Source organism: Ischnura elegans, chromosome 1 (genome assembly GCF_921293095.1).
Source record: "Ischnura elegans chromosome 1, ioIscEleg1.1, whole genome shotgun sequence".
In the NCBI taxonomy this organism is placed as follows: domain Eukaryota; kingdom Metazoa; phylum Arthropoda; class Insecta; order Odonata; family Coenagrionidae; genus Ischnura; species Ischnura elegans.
This window is the reverse complement of record NC_060246.1, coordinates 108,247,318-108,267,217: the sequence shown is the minus strand read 5'-3', so window position 1 is coordinate 108,267,217 and position 19,900 is coordinate 108,247,318. Positions and strand designations below refer to the sequence as shown.

Genomic DNA, 19,900 nt, shown 5'->3' with positions numbered 1-19,900 from the left:
GACGCCATCCGTCAGAGTGCGCGAGGCAGTGGCAAATGACGTGAGGGAGTGTCTCATCTGCCTGCCCGCACACTCTGCACCTCGTGTCTCCCCTCGCTGCTCCTCTGCGGGCGGCGTTCAACGGCAGCACGTTCAGGCGGGCGCGGTGAATGAAGCGCCAGTCGCAAAACCGGATCATGCGCCCCGCCCCGACGAAGTGATTGCTGTCGGGACATAGGGAAGTCGCATCAATGACTTTCCCTTGATCCGGTTTCGCGACTAGCCTCCTCCGGAAGGCCTCTCCCACGGCGCGGATGAGGTAGCTGAAGAGGCGCCTCCTCGCTGGCGCCGGCACGACGATTTCTCTTCCGTGCGGCGAAGCGAAAGCCAGAGACACGGCGAGCTCGCGTCTGGCATCGCTCCACCGCCAAGTCACGGGGACGATATTCGTCAGCTCCTTGGTGGCGCGGCGGGTGCGGCTCCACACTGATGCCGCCGCGTTCGTCCCCGTGCCAATGGTCTCGTCGTCGGCGCCGTTGAGGTAGGAGCAGAGGGTGCCTCTTCCGATCGCCGCTGCATTTCCGGTCCTTCCGACGCGCCTCTCCACCACGTCGCGCAGAGTATGCCACGCCACGTTCGACACGCTCGAGTCGGGACACGTGAGCATGCGGAATGCGTGCACCACCGCAAACACGTCCTTCCGCACCGCGAGCGGCACGTGTCCCCCTCCCCCGCGCCCTCTAGGCATGGCGACGATCTCCCTCGATGCGCGAGTCGGCAGATGCATCCACTTTTTCACCGATCGATGCATATCTGCGTCGACTCGCGCGATCGCCGCCTTGGGCACGGGCGTGATGCGGAGCGTGTAGTCCAGGCGTGGCGTGAGGAACGTGTGGACTGCGTCGATCTTCTGCCACGGCGCTAACTCGCTTTCGTCTAGGCGCCGCAGGTCCTCGTGGATGTTGTTGAGGACGCCATGCGGCACCGCGTCGACGCCGTGGCCCACGGGTGAGCCGAGATACTTGTATGACTCACCGCGTGCGAGTGCACGCATGTCCGCTCCCTGCACTCGGAAGATCGTCGGCCGCACTCCTCGTTCCTCTCTCTGCGTGTTGGACCGGAAATCCATGTGTAGCGACCCGCACTTCCTTGCGTTGAAGCGCAGGCCGCACCACGACGCCGCTGCTCCCGCGACGTGCAGCAGGCCTCTCAGCATCCCCGCATCCTTGGCGACGAGGACCAAGTCATCTGCGTAGGCCAGCACGCAGACCGACGTTGATCCCATCGCGAACGCGGAGATGGCCCGCCGAGCGAGGACAGCACGGATCACGGGCTCCAGGGCGAGATTAAAAAGGAGCGGCGACAGCGGGTCCCCCTGCCGCACTCCGCAATTCACCGGAATCTCGCCCGTGGAGCCGCTCGCCGTGATGATGTTGGTTGTGCTGCCCGCGTAAATCTCGGCGATGGCCCCCACCATCCTTTCAGGCATGCCCATCGCGCGCAGCATCCGCGCGATGTGCGCATGCGGCACCGACCCAAAGGCATCTGTCAGATCAAGCCACGCCACCGCGATCTCCCTCCGCGCGCTCCTGGTGTAGTCGAGCGCGGCTTGGAGCACGAAATTGTGCTCCATGCATCCTTCGGTGGCGGGCAAAAATCCTTTTTGGGCCGGAAATGACAGGCGCCGGCCGCGGACCGCCCAAGCCGCGATGCGGTCCGCGAGCACGCCTGTGTATAATTTAGCGATGGTGGGACTGAGAGCGATCGGCCTCCAATTGCCGATCTCATCTTCGTCGCCGCCCTTGTGGAGGAGAATTGTGTTGCTCTCCTTCCACTCCTTCGGCACCCGGCCTGCCCGGAAGCAGAAGTCGTAGATTGCCGCCAGCACGCGGCAATCCGGATCTATCTGCCTCCAGGCCGAATAAAGTACGCCGTCTGGGCCGGGTGCGGTGTTGTGGGTGCGACGAAGGCGCCTGCTGACTTCTCCCGCGGTGATCGGTCTCATCAGTGGAGCCGCATCCTCTTCTTCTCGGTCGCTGCGCTCGAACGGCGGCACGACGGAGGGCGCGGCGAGCGCCTCGTCGTACCGCGGCCGCTCCCGCGAGAAAAAGGCTTTCACCTGCGGCAGCGGAATGCGGCAACGGTCCGCATCATTGCCGCCGCAGACTCGTTTGAATGCCTTCCCTTTCTTCTCGCGGTAGAGCGCCTGCAGCTCCGCAGCGGTGAGTGGCGGGTCCTGCCTCCGTTGCCGATGAGACGCTGCACCCCGGGAGAGTGGAGAGGTTATCCCGCTTGCCGCCCGTGCCGCGTCGCGCATCGAGCGCACGACGCGAAAGATGCCGTCCGCGCCATCCCCAGCGAGGCCAATTTCAATAAGCCAGGATTGTTGCTGGAGAGTGGCAGGTGCTGTCACAGACGGCGCTTCAAACTGCGTCGCGACGGCGTTCAGAAGATCGTCCGGAAGTCGCGACGCAGTTTCTCTCGCGTCTGGGCGGACGCGGAACGCACCCGTGCGTCGAGGTGGCGCGGCCGGGTTTAACGACCGCACCACGCGGGGAAGGGGGGGGGACACGGGTGCATCCAGGGCGCGGCACTGTTGAGCGGGGGATGCGGGATCATCCATGGCGCGGCACTGTTGGGCGGGGGGTACGGGATTATCCATGGCGCGGCACTGTGGAGTGGGAGATGTGGGTGCGGCACTTGGGCGTGGGGGGGAAGGGGCATTTGGGCCGCCTGCATCCACCCTGGCGCCTCCGTCCCTGGATGGACCGGCGCCAGAGTCGTTTGCGGCCTCAACGGATACACGCCCCTGGCGTGGGGAGGCCAAGCCACTCGGGGCATCGCGGGGGGCGGTGGAGGAGGTTGTGGTTGAAAGGCGGGTGCCGGGTGTGGCGCCGGGGAAGGCGCTCGCGGGATATTCACATTGTTAATCACTTCCTGTGGCGGCGGAACGGGATTACCGCCCCTTCTCCGCCTTCTCTTGCGTCTTTTCGCATTGTTGTTGGATTCCACTTCACTAAGAACTGTTTGGAAGCGCGGGGGATTGTGCCGCTCCCTCTCACCGCCGTGCCGCGCTTCATTATCTCTTGCCACGCCTCTCCGCAGAAGGAGGCGCAGCTGAGCAATCTCCTCAGCGGAGAGCAGGGGCGCCGGCGCGGCGGGTAAACGCAAACGATCGTATTGCTCTAGGTTACTTACACGCGGCGGTGATTGGGGGCGTGCCGTCACTTGTGGGCGTGGTCCGGGTCGGGATATCAGTGGAGGGATGGGTTGCGATGCCGCTGGTGGCCTGGCGTCTTCTCCCGCTGCGTCGCGACGCCTCTCCGCGTTCCGCCTCCGCCGATTGCGGCGCCTATTGCGGTTACGCCGTCTCCGCTCCTCCGATGAGACGCGGAAATGCTCCCACGAAGCATCGTGCCTCCTATCTGCTGGCAGCGGCTCGTCCGAGATGACGCTGTAGTCATCTCGGGGGCGTGGGGGCGTGGAGGGGGAGTATGGGACAAGTGGCGCCGCACGCGGAAGCTCGCGACCTATAACTCGATCCGGTGATCGCGCCTGAGAGACGTCCACACACGGATCATGCACACACACACGCGGAGTCACACGCACCTCGACCGCTTCGGCGTCACGATCAACGTCGGTCTGTGTGCCGACAGACCGACACGCCCACCTGTCAATCGTGACGTAGCGCTCAGCGGTCGAGAACGGGGATGCTGGCGACTCTTGGCCGTCCAGATGATTTCGCCGTGGCGAGAACCTATCGGCAGCCGGCAGACCGAGCTCTACGTCTGGCGTTGGCGACGTCAAGCCGTCCAACGCGACGCCTCGGCGCGCCTGCACAGCGTCCTCCGAGGCGTCACAATCACTGTCACGCACTTCACACACGCAGGCACTGGGGCGTGGCGAACGAGGCGACGCCGGGTCGTCCATCATCCGCGGAGAGCACTGGGTGTGGGAGGGTGTGGGTGACACGTGAGTGGGGGAGGAAGAGGGGGGCTGAGATTGCGTCTCCCTGAAGATAATCTCAGGAGAGATAGTCGCACGGACGCCTAATGAACGTTCCGCGAGACCGGGGGCTAAGGGATGGGGGCGTGGCAACACGGGGGCGTGGTCGCTCACTGGGGAAGACACATACTCGATGACGAGTGGATCGTTCATCTGAGTCACTATCTCACTCACTCGGTCACTGATCAGTGGTCGCGAGCTGGACGAACTGGAGGGGGAGGGACGTGGGGAGGGGTGGTGATTGGCAGTGGGTGTCATGGGAGAGGCGCGTGGGTCCCACGTGGATGCTGTGTCGATCCCGTGCTCCAGTAGGTCTCGCCATGAGTCGCTGATCCGTTCGGCGGGGGAGGGGGGATGCGGCGTGGGGAGTGGGAGAGATGGCGTTGAGCAGGCGGAGAAGGGGGGGTCGATGGCGTCACGATGCTGGTACATCCTCACCTCCTTCCCTTTCCGGCGGGCTCGGCGTACGGCGAGCGGCGGCGTGGGCTGAGAGGACGCCATGACTGATGTTGCCGCGCCACGTGTGCACCAACCACGTGGTTAGCAACAGCCAAACCGCTCACCCTACGACCGCCAAACTCGCACAGGCCGTTGCACACACATACATAAACACAATATGAAAAAAACACAACACCACCTTGCACCCAACTCTATATTTTCGTAGTCAAAGTCGGCCGAGAGTAGGCGCCGCTATACGGCACCCGGGGCGTCTTAGGAAAGTACGCACACGCACAGACACTGAAAACGAACACAAAAACATCCACAAAACATTTCACAGGTGTGCCGGCACACACACCCGATATATTGGCCGCACCCGAGATTTGGCGCCAAAATGCTAAAACGCGAAGTATGGGGAGTTTCGGCACCAAATTCTGGAAGCAAGGGGAAAGGACACACACTAAAACACTGTTAAAATCTCAAAGTCGTAGCACTTGCGGGTGCGGCACCACCACAGTTTTAAACTTAGGCACCGTCGACGCCTAGCGCGAAGTCGGGGCAAGCGGCTCGAGCGCTTGGCAGGCAGGACCGGGGGGACTAGCCGGTATCCTGGCTTGCGGCGGTCGGTTTCAGGAGCGCTCCCCAGACACGTCCGCTCTCTACACTTTGATCTTAGCCATAAGGCCGAGAAGCGATAATTGGATAATTTTTCCGGGGTTCCGGGACGGTTTTTCGGGTATTTTGCGTGATGAGGTCGGATGGTGCGGCGGTGGTGTGCGGCGAGAGTTTTTGACGCGAGGAAAGGTCTCGGAATGGCGAATTTTAGGCGTGAGAATGGGAAAAAATTCGCATGAAAGTGTTGTGTGGAGACTCCGGGAGTTTTGGTGTCATCGGCGGGTCCGGGAGAGTCGTAGGAGCGTCGCGGACGTAACGGACGCGGGCCGTTTTCCGGGCCTTCGGTGCCATCTGTCGTGTGGGATCGCAGCGTCCTTCGTGGAGCATCCTGCGTTCGCTTCCCAGGGGAATGCTTTGGTCCTGGGAAATTCCCAAAAAATTGCCATTTCCGGGGACTCGAAGAAGTCACTCAAAATCTTCCAGAAAACGTCAATAAACACGATGAGAGAGCATTATCCTACTCACTCGAGTCATGCATTTTCTTTCGAAATGCTGAAATTCCGGGGAATCTGATGAAAAAATGCTTAAAAAGTCCTCTCCGAGGAATTGATTAAAAACTGCCTAAAAAGTCCTCTCCGGGGACTGGAAAAAATGTCCAAAATCTTCATCAATGGCTAGAATACGGGAGGGAAGAATCGGCATCAGTCAATAATTTCGAATGTTTTTGCAAAAAATATCGGCATGAAATGCAACTCTCCGAAAGAAAGCAATTCACGGTTTCATTGGACACCTGTGTTTCGTCATCATTCGCGACCCTCATTTTTTTACACTTGAAGTAAACAGAGTGCCGACGCCATCGTCGGCCTCCGGGTCGAACTATCTGCCAGCGGCACGGCCCCCGCGAAATTCGACTGCGCTTTCAGTGGAAGGCGTTCATTGTTAGCGACGACTCCTTGGTAACGCGGATGAATGCCGCGTGTATTTCACCAGAAGCGTGATGCGTCCGTCTTGTCTCGTCATATTCGCAAGAAAAACTTGGAATTCTCGAGGAAACCTACGCTTGGCGGTCATTTTCCATGTTCACTCGATCCGGTGAATATTTGGAAGTTATTTTATAAATCTTGCATTCACCTAATTTCCGTGTGAAAAGTGTGCGGAAACTGTTTCGACAGCTTTCCGGAAGGTTTTCTTAAAAGTGAAAAATTTCATCATCATTCCCACGACGTATGTCACTCTTGGCATGCGAGTCCCGTACCCATATACTACACTCCTATGTTAGCCATAAGGCCGAGGAGCCGGAAAAATTGTGCCCGGCTCTGCACTAGGATCAGTGCACTGCATTAGATGAACTTTTCTGCAGTGTTAGTGAGGGCATATTATTCATCCTCTTCAAACGATGTCTCATGTTAAAAAATTATGTTTTCTGTCAGTTTTTATTTTTTGTGCTGTTGCTTGTTATTTTACAGACATGGTTTGAATGTAAAATGGTGATAAAATAAATGAATGAAGTGGTGGCCAGTGTTATTTTCTTCTTTCCTTCGCCCATTCGTTTCTTGCCTCACGAATCTCCGGACTTTGTCGAATTTTCGCGATTCGGGAATTTTTTAAATGAAACAAGGAAGAGAAACATCTGTTCTCATCAGCTTTTCTGATTTTTGGAACCTTTTATGTTGGGCCGATCCCGGCGGTACTGCAATACCGGGCCAACCCGCGGCAGGGATGGAGTAAACTCCGGGGACCCCGCCCATGTTCAAAAATCAGATTAATATTCTGGTCCAGCAATGCTGGACGTATCAGATATTAAGCTGATAAGAACAGATAAATTGTATTTATTTAGTATATTGCCAAGTACAGAGTTATATCCAAAACAGATATTGTTACAGATCCCCCCACCTTTCGTGGGGGGGGATGATACAATAGGGCGACCCACCAAGTGTGGGCCGCCCTGGTAATAGTTTTTGGCTCTATTACAAATTAATATTGGCCCCTCACTTAGGGGCCACTTGTCACCGCCGGCCTCGAAGTGAGGCCGGTCGGGCAATGTTTTTAAAGTTCAATGTTTGATTCACACATTCACTTCGCTTCTTCATTTTTCAATCTCATTCATACCAGGGATAATAATTCACACCATTCACGTCTTTTTATTTACATAAGATTTTACCATTCATACATGCGAGGCAGCCACTTATACCCCGTGGCCGCCCGCTCTTTCATACTTGCGTCGTGGCCACTTATACACTATGGCCACGAGCGCATTTTCTCCGCCGCGACGTTCTTCTGTCTTGTCTTCCCCGTCCGAAGGCGCGTGGAAGGCCCCCTAGTTCCACGCGCCACCGCTCCACGCTGCCTGCAGCCGGTCGCCGGGAGCGCGCAGAGTCCCCAGGTCCACGCGCAACTCCTCTGCGCATGGCTGCTGCTGGCGTCGTCGGCAGGGCGGCGGGGACGGGGAGGGCGGGGGGGAAAGAGGGGCGGAAGCACTGGAGGTGAGGCGACATTCCTCGAATGCCACCGAAGGCCGCCGCATTCTTCTCCTCCCCCACTACCGCCACAGCGGCGGAGAGACACACACACTAACACAACACTCACACACATTTGCCCTGGCTTTAGGCCGCTCCCTCCCCTCCGTCACTGGCGCTTGGGAAAGGGCAACGGAGGGGAACACCTGCCTATCGTGGGAACGGCCTGCAGCGAAGCCGCCGCCGGCGCGCCACCTGCCCGAGACTGCGGCCGGCGGGCGAACTGAAAACTTCGGCGGGCGACACCGCACGATGAAATTGACCATTTAAATCCCTGGGCGCGCGCGCACGCGGCAATCTCTATTTACACTACGCCCAGGGAACATTCACACGTTCGCCGCGACAACGAAAAACCGTCACGTCGATGCTTACATCGTTGCCGCGACGCACACACACAGAAAAACACACTCATGGCCACATCGCGTCACACACGGTGCCGCCCCCGACACAACACATACACTCGAGGATGGTGGGAAACATACACACAATGAAGAAACGAAAACGCAATAAAGCACACACACACATTGACTGCCCGTGAGTATTCCCTTCACTTCACGCGATATATACAAGAACCATTCACACCATGGCACGCTACCTCGCCTCCGAGTGAATCGACGCATTGCGGTCACTCTCCGTCGCACTAACTACACTCGGAGGGGGTGCCGTAAATGGAAAGTCGATGCCAGACCGTACTTTCGCAATCACACAACACAAACACACGGGAATCTCACGGGCCCTAACCTAACACGAATATATATACATATGTGAACATGGCTCCTGGCGTCTCGGGCGGTGAGTGGACGTCCTCAGGAGCACATTACACAGGGGCAGGGATCAGAGGGGGTTACGGGAGGGCAAGGGGGGGCGTCGCGGTCCCTCGGCGTCCTTAGACTCGGCTCCCCTCGTCCAACGATGGGAGCTCCGTCGTCCGGAACGCCGCTCTCCCTCGACGCCGCGCGGTCCTCGGCGCCTCCCGCTCCAGGCTGCTCCGTGGCGGCGCCTCTGCTCCCTGCCCCTCCTCCGGCGGTGGGTGCGGCAACCCGGATGGGAGTCTCTGCCGGCGGGTACTGGCGGACCCCGGTCATGTGCCCGACGTAAATATCCCGCGACCACTTGATGGCCGCGAGAACCATCTTTCGTCGGGCACGGCGAATGCGGGATTTAGGGATGTGGAGCCGGGCGAGGAGAGAGTCATTCTCCCACGTCCAGCTCCCCAGTGCGCCTACCACCAACGCGTCGAGATGGACCTCCATCTTGTAGGCGCACCGGACCCGCATTCGATCGACCAGGGCGGCGTATTTTTCGATCTTCTTCGCCTTCGCTGCTGCCATGGCCTCCGGTCGGTTCTCGAAGGGCACTGTGATGTCGATCACGTGGATCACGCCCCTCGGAACCTCCCAGATGACCAAGTCGGGACGCAGCAGCGACTCGTCGCCAGGTACCCGCTGATTCATTCGCACCTCCCATCCTTGCGGCAGCTCAGCGACCAGCAGACTGATGATTTCGTCATGGCGCCGGGTCCACCCGTCCGCATGCGGCAAGCAGTGGTTCACCACATGCGGCAAGGTCTCCTCCGCGTGTCCACAGACCCGGCACCGAGTGTCTCTCCTGGCCGCTCCTCTTCTTGCCGCATTCAGGGGGAGAACGTTCAGCCGCGCTCTGTGAATGAAGCGCCAGTCGCAAAACCGGATCCCCACTCCTCCCGACACCCAGTGGTTCGAGTCCGGGTGTCGAGAGCTCACTGCTATCACTTTTCCTTGATCCGGCTTCGCGACCAGCGAGCGCCTGAAGCCCTCCCCCATGGCCGCCAAGATGATTCCGTGCAGCCTCCTCCGGGCAGAGGCCGGCACGGTCATCTCTTCCCTCGACGGCGTCACTCGCTGGACGACGATGGCCAACTCCGCCCTGGCGGCGCTCCACGCCCACCGGATATCCACGAAGCGCCGCAGTTGCCTCGTCGCCGCGCGCACTCTGGTCCAGTGCGATGACGCCGCGATCGTTCCCGTCCCGACGACGTCGTCGGCGGCGCCATTGAGGAAGTCGCACATCGACTCCCTACTCAGCACCGCCGTCCGTTGCGTCCTTCCCGTCCGCCTGCTGATGATGTCCCGCAAGGTGTGCCACGCCACATCCGCGACGCTTACGTCCGGACATGTTAGCATCCGGAACGCATGCACCACGGTGAGCGCATCCTTGCGGGCCGGCAGCGGGACGTAGCCACCCCCTCCCCGGCTCCTAGGGAGGGAGATCATTTCCCGCGCCGCGCGGGTCGGGAGACTCATCCACTTCTTCACCGTTCGCTGCATCTCCTTGTCGAAGTCGTGGATGGCCTTCTTCGGGACAGGGACGATTCGGAGGGGAAATTCGAGACGCGGTGTCAGGAAGACGTGCACCGCGTCTATCTTCTGCCACGGCGCCAAGTCCGATTCGTCGAGCCGCCGGAGATCCTCGAGGATGGAGTCGAGCGCCGTGGCGGGCGCCGCGTTGACTTTCAGGCCGATCGGTGCCCCCAGGTAGGTGTATGAGTCACCTACGCCGAGCGACCTGATGGGAGAGCCGCAGATGGAAAAGGGGGTGCGTTGAACACCCCTGGAGCGCTGTGGCGTCGTGCATCGCCAGTCCACGTGTAGCGATGCACACTTCCCCGGATTGAAGGTCAAACCACAGCACTCGGCGGCCCTTCCCGCGACGTCCAGGAGCGCCGCGAGCGATTCCGCACTCCCCCCCACGAGGACTAAATCGTCCGCGTACGCCAAGACTTTGACGTACGCAGTCCCCATGGGAAAGCCTTGGAGAGTGCGATCCTCCAATATCGCTCGCAGAACGGGCTCCAGCGCCAGGTTAAAAAGGAGAGGGGAAAGGGGGTCCCCCTGACGAACACCACTCGTCACAGTGATCGAATCCGTGACTCCACCCGCTGCAGCTACCGTCATCGTGGAGCCACGGAGCATGTCCTCGATCACCGTGACGCACTTCACTGGGAGGCCGATCTCGCGGAGCACTCGCAGGATGTGGTCATGGGGCACCGACGGAAAAGCGTCGGCCAAATCGAGCCACGCGACGGCCACCTGTCCAAAACTCGCCCTCGCGTGCTCTATGGCCGACTGGAGCACGAAGTTGTGCTCCATGCAGCCCTCCGTGGCGGGGATGAAGCCCTTTTGGGTGGGGAACGAAAGGCGCTTCCCACGGAGGGCCCAGGGGAGCATCCGGTCCGCCAGTACGCCCATGAACACTTTGGCCAACGTGTTGGCCAATGAGATCGGCCTCCAATTACGCACTTCGTGCTCACTCCCCCCCTTGTGCAGCAGGGTGACCCGCGTCTCCTTCCACTGCGGGGGCACCCTCCCTAACTCCACACACCGGTTGAAAATGGCGGCCAGCACCTCGCCATTAAAGTCAACACGCCGGTATGCGGAGTAGGGCACGCCGTCAGGTCCCGGAGCCGACGCCCGCGTCCTCTTCAGCCGGTCGATCACCTCTTCCGGTGTGATCGGAGAGGTGATCTCCCGCTCGCCGCTCCCTCGACGTCCTGGTGGGAACTCCGGGATGAAGGCCGGCCATGGCTGCGTCGGATCGTAGGGGGGGGAGGGACGGGTGAAGTGGGCCTTGAGGGAAGCCAGTGGAATTTCACATAGCTTTCCGGTCGGGGCGCAAATCCTCCGGAAAGCTCTTCCTTTCCCGCTGCGGTAAAGTTTTTGGAGGTCTGCAGCGGGCAAAGGGCGGGGGTTGGGCCGGGGGGTCACCGTGGGGAGCCTGGGAGGGGGGTTGAACACAGCGGCTGCCGCTGTGACCTCGCTTACGACGGCAAAGAGTGAGTTCGCGTCGTTTGCCGTCTGGAGGTCACGCAGCCACTTCTCCTGTCTTTCACTCAACTCCCCCTCCCCTTCGTCGCCTAAGGGTGCGGGTACGGGCACCAACACCGGGGCTGGGGGGCCGGTGACCCATGTACCGGGGGCCAGCAGTGGGCCGGGGGGCTCACTACCCACTGCTGGTGGGGGGCTTGGTACATCGGCGGAGGGGGGAAGGGGGCCGCCTGTGTCATCCGTTGGGCCTCCATCCCGTAACGGATCGGCCACTCGGTCTCCTGCGGCCCCCAGGGAAAATTGCCCCGGGCGTGTGGGGGCCAGGCCACTCGGGGCATCACGGGGGGCGGGGGGGGGAACGGGAGCTCGCACGAGAGTAGGAGGACGGTGTTGGGGCACAGGAGGCGGGCCACGCGTCGTCGGAGAAGGCGCCGATGGAGGGGGAATGACGTCACCATTCCCCCTTCTCCGCCTTCTTCTTCTCCTCACTACCTCCCCCTCCGGGCGATGCTCTGCTTCCACCTGTCGGCGAAAGCGCGGAGGCAGCTCTCTCTCCCTTCGCAGGGAATGCTGGGGCACTTGAGGGGCCGGGAGGGGAGCACCGCGCGCAGCTGCGCCGTTCCGGAGAAGGGCGCGCAGCTGCGCCACTTCACTGGGGGAAAACAGCGGCACTGGGGCAGTGGGTACGAGCTCCCTGTAGGGGCGCATGTCTGGACGCCGTTGAGTCAGGACGGGGGGAGGAGGGGTGGGTAGGGGTTGAGGACGATGAATGGGAGGGGGCGGGGGACGGCGAATGGGAGGCGGTTGGGGGCGGACACTAGGGGAGAGTGGCCTGGCGGGCTCCCTCGTCGTCTGCTCCTCGCGGCGTCGTCTCTTCCTCCTCTTCTTCCGCTCCCGATTCCTCCGCCGCCTTTCCTCGGAGGAAACGCGGAACTGCTCCCACGATGCACCGCGCATGTGGGACCTGCCGCGCTCCTCTTCCGGAAGGGGGATGTCAGAGATCGGACTAAGATCTCTAACGTGGCAGCGGGGGGTGAGGGGGGAGGGGACGGAAGGGGAATAGGGGACGAGGAACACCTCGGGATCCGCCATGGTGCACTCCGGGCCACGCACTTCGTCTGTGTCGGAAACCGAAGCACACACACTTTCCCCACACGCAACACTTGCGGAGGCAGATGGCTCGTCAGTCTGCGTGCCGACAGACCGATACCGCCACCTGTCCACCACCACAAACCGCTGCGTGTCGTCACAATGTGTTGTCGGCGACAGCAGGCCGTCCGACAACGCCCCCTGGGGCGGTACGGATCCGTCCTCCAGGGAGCCACCACACAGGGGAGGGGAAACACGCGGCGACATGGGGCCGTCCTGCGCTTCGTCTCGGCGCGGCTGCGCACCGTCCTCCGAGACGACACTCACACATTCACTCACGCTCGCACGAGGCGACGCCAGGCCGTCCATCGCAGACGCAGCTGGGGATGACTGCGGAGTACTGGGAGTGGGGGAGACGCGAGAGGGGGAGGGAGATTGTGTCGGGAGGAACACAATCTCCGGGGATGGTCCACGGACGCTAGGGCAACGTTCCGTGACACCAGGGGCAAGGGGGAGGGGGCGGGGCAACACTGGGTCATGCACTGCGGGGGCGCTGTCAATGTCGACGATAAGGTCGTCCGACGACGCACTCGCAGGGGCGGATCCCGAGGGAGCACTTATGGGGGAGGGGAGGCGGAGACGGGGGGTGGCGAGGAAGGCGGGAGATCGGGTCGGGGGCGAAGCGAGGGCTCGTGGATCCCACGACCCGGCACTCCATTCCTCTTCCAGCGTCTTCCGCCACGAGCGGGTAATGCTCCCAGCGGAGTCCATTGCGGGAAGCAGCGACGGGGAAGCCTGGGAGTCGGGAGGGGCGTAGGGAGCATCACGAGGGCGATGCACTCCCCTCTCCTTCGCCTTCCGGCGGGTCCGCTGGGCGACAGGCGGTGTTGCCATGCTGGAAGGGCGGGAAGTTGGCGCGCGGGAAGCACGTGGCGGGGAACCACGCGGCGAGGGACCACGTGGCGGGGGACCACGTGCTTAGCAACAGCCGAACGGTGCACACTACGTGCACCAAAGTTGCTCGGGCTGTTGCTAACACTAAGACAAACAAACACACAAAAGCACAACACTCTATCTCACACACAACTAAACATTTTTACAAAAAACCGCGCCAACTTCCGGCGCCACTGGCGGGCGCCACCGGGGTCGTGGGGAGTCGAACTCGCGGCCAGTAGCACCAAACACACTTCTTCACTCCCTCCCAAAATTTCTCGGGTGTGCCGGCACACACACCCGAGAAAAACGGCCCCCCCGAATTTTGGCGCCTTTTTCTAAAATCCGCAATTTGCGAGAAATCGGCACCAAAATCGGGCAGGGGGGGGCTGGCACACACACTTGCACTTGACCAAAGTGGCCGGAATCCACGCCCCGCGGTTTGGGCACAACCGCGGTTTGTAAATTCCGGGCTTTGGCGGACGCTCGAAGTCCGAAGATTGACGCTCTCTCTCCGGCGGGCAGGGCGGCAGGGATGAGCCGGGGAGTCTCGGCGCCGTCGGGGTCCCGGGAGCTCTCAGCAGGCACGTCCGCACTCTTCAAGACTACACTTTGATCTTAGCCATAAGGCCGAGAAGCGATAATTGGATAATTTTTCCGGGGTTCCGGGACGGTTTTTCGGGTATTTTGCGTGATGAGGTCGGATGGTGCGGCGGCGGTGTGCGGCGAGAGTTTTTGAGGCGAGGAACGGTCTCGGAATGGCGAATTTTAGGCGTGAGAATGGGAAAAAATTCGCATGAAAGTGTTGTGTGGAGACTCCGGGAGTTTTGGTGTCGTCGGCGGGTCCGGGAGAGTCGTAGGAGCGTCGCGGACGTAACGGACGCGGTCCGTTTTCCGGGCCTTCGGTGCCATCTGTCGTGTGGGATCGCAGCGTCCTTCGTGGAGCATCCTGCGTTCGCTTCCCAGGGGAATGCTTTGGTCCTGGGAAATTCCCAAAAAATTGCCATTTCCGGGGACTCGAAGAAGTCACTCAAAATCTTCCAGAAAACGTCAATAAACACGATGAGAGAGCATTATCCTACTCACTCGAGTCATGTATTTTCTGTCGAAATGCTGAAATTCCGGGGAATCTGATGAAAAACTGCTTAAAAAGTCCTCTCCGAGGAATTGATTAAAAACTGCCTAAAAAGTCCTCTCCGGGGACTGGAAAAAATGTCCAAAATCTTCATCAATGGCTAGAATACGGGAGGGAAGAATCGGCATCAGTCAATAATTTCGAATGTTTTTGCAAAAAATATCGGCATGAAATGCAACTCTCCGAAAGAAAGCAATTCACGGTTTCATTGGACACCTGTGTTTCGTCATCATTCGCGACCCTCATTTTTTTACACTTGAAGTAAACAGAGTGCCGACGCCATCGTCGGCCTCCGGGTCGAACTATCTGCCAGCGGCACGGCCCCCGCGAAATTCGACTGCGCTTTCAGTGGAAGGCGTTCATTGTTAGCGACGACTCCTTGGTAACGCGGATGAATGCCGCGTGTATTTCACCAGAAGCGTGATGCGTCCGTCTTGTCTCGTCATATTCGCAAGAAAAACTTGGAATTCTCGAGGAAACCTACGCTTGGCGGTCATTTTCCATGTTCACTCGATCCGGTGAATATTTGGAAGTTATTTTATAAATCTTGCATTCACCTAATTTCCGTGTGAAAAGTGTGCGGAAACTGTTTCGACAGCTTTCCGGAAGGTTTTCTTAAAAGTGAAAAATTTCATCATCATTCCCACGACGTATGTCACGCTTGGCATGCGAGTCCCGTGCCCATATACTACACTCCTATCTTAGCCATAAGGCCGAGGAGCCGGAAAAATTGTGCCCGGCTCTGCACTAGGATCAGTGCACTGCATTAGATGAACTTTTCTGCAGTGTTAGTGAGGGCATATTATTCATCCTCTTCAAACGATGTCTCATGTTAAAAAATTTTGTTTTCTGTCAGTTTTTATTTTTTGTGCTGTTGCTCGTTATTTTACAGACATGGTTTAAATGTAAAATGGTGATAAAATAAATGAATGAAGTGGTGGCCAGTGTTATTTTCTTCTTTCCTTCGCCCATTCGTTTCTTGCCTCACGAATCTCCGGACTTTGTCGAATTTTCGCGATTCGGGAATTTTTTAAATGAAACAAGGAAGAGAAACATCTGTTCTCATCAGCTTTTCTGATTTTTGGAACCTTTTATGTTGGGCCGATCCCGGCGGTACTGCAATACCGGGCCAACCCGCGGCAGGGATGGAGTAAACTCCGGGGACCCCGCCCATGTTCAAAAATCAGATTAATATTCTGGTCCAGCAATGCTGGACGTATCAGATATTAAGCTGATAAGAACAGATACTACACTTTGATCTTAGCCATAAGGCCGAGAAGCGATAATTAATAAATTTTTCCGGGGTTCCGGGACGGTTTTTCGGGTATTTTGCGTGATGAGGTCGGATGGTGCGGCGGTGGTGTGCGGCGAGAGTTTTTGACGCGAGGAAAGGTCTCGGAATGGCGAATTTTAGGCGTGAGAACGGGGAAAAATTCGCACGAAAGTGTTGTGTGGAGACTCCGGGAGTTTTGGTGTCGTCGGCGGGTCCGGGAGAGTCGTAGGAGCGTCGCGGACGTAACGGACGCGGTCCGTTTTCCGGGCCTTCGGTGCCATCTGTCGTGTGGGATCGCAGCGTCCTTCGTGGAGCATCCTGCGTTCGCTTCCCGGGGGAATGCTTTGGTCCTGGGAAATTCCCAAAAAAATTGCCATTTCCGGGGAATTTCCGGGGACTCGAAAAAGTCACTCAAAATCGTCCAGAAAACGTCAAGAAACACGATGAGAGAGCGTCATCCTACTCACTCGAGCCATGTATTTTCTTTCGAAATGCTAAAATTCCGGGGAATCTGATGAAAAACTGCTTAAAAAGTCCTCTCTGGGGAATCTGATTCAAAGCTGCTTAAAAAGTCCTCTCCGGGGACTGGAAAAAATTTCCAAAATCGTCATCAATGGCTAGAATACGGGAGGGAAGAATCGGCATCAGTCAATAATTTCGGATGTTTTTGCAAAAAATATCGGCATGAAATGCAACTCTCCGAAAGAAAGCAATTCACGGTTTCATTGGACACCTGTGTTTCGTCATCATTCGCGACCCTCATTTTTTTACACTTGAAGTAAACAGAGTGCGTGCCGACGCCATCGTCGGCCTCCGGGTCGAACTATCTGCCAGCAGCACGGCCCCCGCGAAATTCGACTGCGCTTTCAGTGGAAGGCGTTCATTGTTAGCGACGACTCCTTGGTAACGCGGATGAATGCTGCGTGTATTTCACCAGAAGCGTGATGCGTCCGTCTTGTCTCGTCATATTCGCAAGAAAAACTTGGAATTCTCGAGGAAACCTACGCTTGGCGGTCATTTTCCATGTTCACTCGATCCGGTGAATATTTGGAAGTTATTTTATAAATCTTGCATTCACCTAATTTCCGTGTGAAAAGTGTGGGGAAACTGTTTCGACAGCTTTCCGGAAGGTTTTCTTAAAAGTGAAAAATTTCATCATCATTCCCACGACGTATGTCACTCTTGGCATGCGAGTCCCGTCTACACTCCTATGTTAGCCATAAGGCCGAGGAGCCGTGCCCATACTACACTCCTATCTTAGCCATAAGGCCGAGGAGCCGGAAAAATTGTGCCCGGCTCTGCACTAGGATCAGTGCACTGCATTAGATGAACTTTTCTGCAGTGTTAGTGAGGGCATATTATTCATCCTCTTCAAACGATGTCTCATGTTAAAAAATTTTGTTTTCTGTCAGTTTTTATTTTTTGTGCTGTTGCTTGTTATTTTACAGACATGGTTTAAATGTAAAATGGTGATAAAATAAATGAATGAAGTGGTGGCCAGTGTTATTTTCTTCTTTCCTTCGCCCATTCGTTTCTTGCCTCACGAATCTCCGGACTTTGTCGAATTTTCGCGATTCGGGAATTTTTTAAATGAAACAAGGAAGAGAAACATCTGTTCTCATCAGCTTTTCTGATTTTTGGAACCTTTTATGTTGGGCCGATCCCGGCGGTACTGCAATACCGGGCCAACCCGCGGCAGGGATGGAGTAAACTCCGGGGACCCCGCCCATGTTCAAAAATCAGATTAATATTCTGGTCCAGCAATGCTGGACGTATCAGATATTAAGCTGATAAGAACAGATACTACACTTTGATCTTAGCCATAAGGCCGAGAAGCGATAATTAATAAATTTTTCCGGGGTTCCGGGACGGTTTTTCGGGTATTTTGCGTGATGAGGTCGGATGCTGCGGCGGTGGTGTGCGGCGAGAGTTTTTGACGCGAGGAAAGGTCTCGGAATGGCGAATTTTAGGCGTGAGAATGGGGAAAAATTCGCATGAAAGTGTTGTGTGGAGACTCCGGGAGTTTTGGTGTCGTCGGCGGGTCCGGGAGAGTCGTAGGAGCGTCGCGGACGTAACGGACGCGGTCCGTTTTCCGGGCCTTCGGTGCCATCTGTCGTGTGGGATCGCAGCGTCCTTCGTGGAGCATCCTGCGTTCGCTTCCCGGGGGAATGCTTTGGTCCTGGGAAATTCCCAAAAAAATTGCCATTTCCGGGGAATTTCCGGGGACTCGAAAAAGTCACTCAAAATCGTCCAGAAAACGTCAAGAAACACGATGAGAGAGCATTATCCTACTCACTCGAGTCATGTATTTTCTTTCGAAATGCTAAAATTCCGGGGAATCAGACTTAAAACTGCTTAAAAAGTCCTCTCTGGGGAATCTGATTCAAAGCTGCTTAAAAAGTCCTCTCCGGGGACTGGAAAAAATTTCCAAAATCGTCAGCAATGGCTAGAATACGGGACGGAAGAATCGGCATCAGTCAATAATTTCGGATGTTTTTGCAAAAAATATCGGCATGAAATGCAACTCTCCGAAAGAAAGCAATTCACGGTTTCATTGGACACCTGTGTTTCGTCATCATTCGCGACCCTCATTTTTTTACACTTGAAGTAAACAGAGTGCGTGCCGACGCCATCGTCGGCCTCCGGGTCGAACTATCTGCCAGCAGCACGGCCCCCGCGAAATTCGACTGCGCTTTCAGTGGAAGGCGTTCATTGTTAGCGACGACTCCTTGGTAACGCGGATGAATGCTGCGTGTATTTCACCAGAAGCGTGATGCGTCCGTCTTGTCTCGTCATATTCGCAAGAAAAACTTGGAATTCTCGAGGAAACCTACGCTTGGCGGTCATTTTCCATGTTCACTCGATCCGGTGAATATTTGGAAGTTATTTTATAAATCTTGCATTCACCTAATTTCCGTGTGAAAAGTGTGCGGAAACTGTTTCGACAGCTTTCCGGAAGGTTTTCTTAAAAGTGAAAAATTTCATCATCATTCCCACGACGTATGTCACTCTTGGCATGCGAGTCCCGTCTACACTCCTATGTTAGCCATAAGGCCGAGGAGCCGTGCCCATACTACACTCCTATCTTAGCCATAAGGCCGAGGAGCCGGAAAAATTGTGCCCGGCTCTGCACTAGGATCAGTGCACTGCATTAGATGAACTTTTCTGCAGTGTTAGTGAGGGCATATTATTCATCCTCTTCAAACGATGTCTCATGTTAAAAAATTTTGTTTTCTGTCAGTTTTTATTTTTTGTGCTGTTGCTTGTTATTTTACAGACATGGTTTAAATGTAAAATGGTGATAAAATAAATGAATGAAGTGGTGGCCAGTGTTATTTTCTTCTTTCCTTCGCCCATTCGTTTCTTGCCTCACGAATCTCCGGACTTTGTCGCATTTTCGCGATTCGGGAATTTTTTAAATGAAACAAGGAAGAGAAACATCTGTTCTCATCAGCTTTTCTGATTTATGGAACCTTTTATGTTGGGCCGATCCCGGCGGTACTGCAATACCGGGCCAACCCGCGGCAGGGATGGAGTAAACTCCGGGGACCCCGCCCATGTTCAAAAATCAGATTAATATTCTGGTCCAGCAATGCTGGACGTATCAGATATTAAGCTGATAAGAACAGATTTAAAAAATTTATTGAATTCATATTTCAGATACAGAGTTTAAGTCAAATAAATTCCAAATAACATGGCCCTCCTTTTTCTTAGTGGGGGCAAATATGATACAATAAGTACCCCCTCCTAGTGAGGGGGCCTTTTCAATAGAGATATATGTTTTACATATTTTTATTTATACATAGTCCCCTGGTCCAAAGTGGGCCAGGGGCTCATAGTTTTTATATTTCATCGTCTCCTCAAGCCTTACGGCAGTCCAATGTTTATAAATTCACATATATGGGGGGGTTTGGGGAAAGGAAAAGACAAAGGATTTATTTAGGTGAAGAAGGTGAAAGGGAAGGGCTTCACTTCACTGCACCGCACCGCACTCATCCATCGCCGCCGATTCCGTCCTCATACTGTCGATGCCCGGTGATGTGCTCCACGTAGAGGTCACGTGACCACCTGATGACATCGGAGACCATCAGCTTCTTCATCAGGAAGGCGTAGC

General features: G+C 56.6%; 2 non-coding genes and 2 pseudogenes across 2 annotated transcripts; all 4 read right to left on the bottom strand.

The window, feature by feature from the left end:
- Positions 1 to 6,702: 6,702 nt before the first annotated feature.
- LOC124173723 lies at positions 6,703 to 6,912 on the bottom strand (annotated as a pseudogene).
- Positions 6,913 to 15,604: 8,692 nt separating this feature from the next.
- On the bottom strand, positions 15,605 to 15,797 carry LOC124173807. Its single transcript, XR_006868768.1, has one exon. It is a non-coding gene; the product is annotated as a U2 spliceosomal RNA (small nuclear RNA).
- Positions 15,798 to 17,433: 1,636 nt separating this feature from the next.
- Positions 17,434 to 17,626, bottom strand: LOC124173806. Its single transcript, XR_006868767.1, has one exon. It is a non-coding gene; the product is annotated as a U2 spliceosomal RNA (small nuclear RNA).
- Positions 17,627 to 19,262: 1,636 nt separating this feature from the next.
- LOC124173743 lies at positions 19,263 to 19,430 on the bottom strand (annotated as a pseudogene).
- Between the last annotated feature and the right edge of the window lie 470 nt (positions 19,431 to 19,900).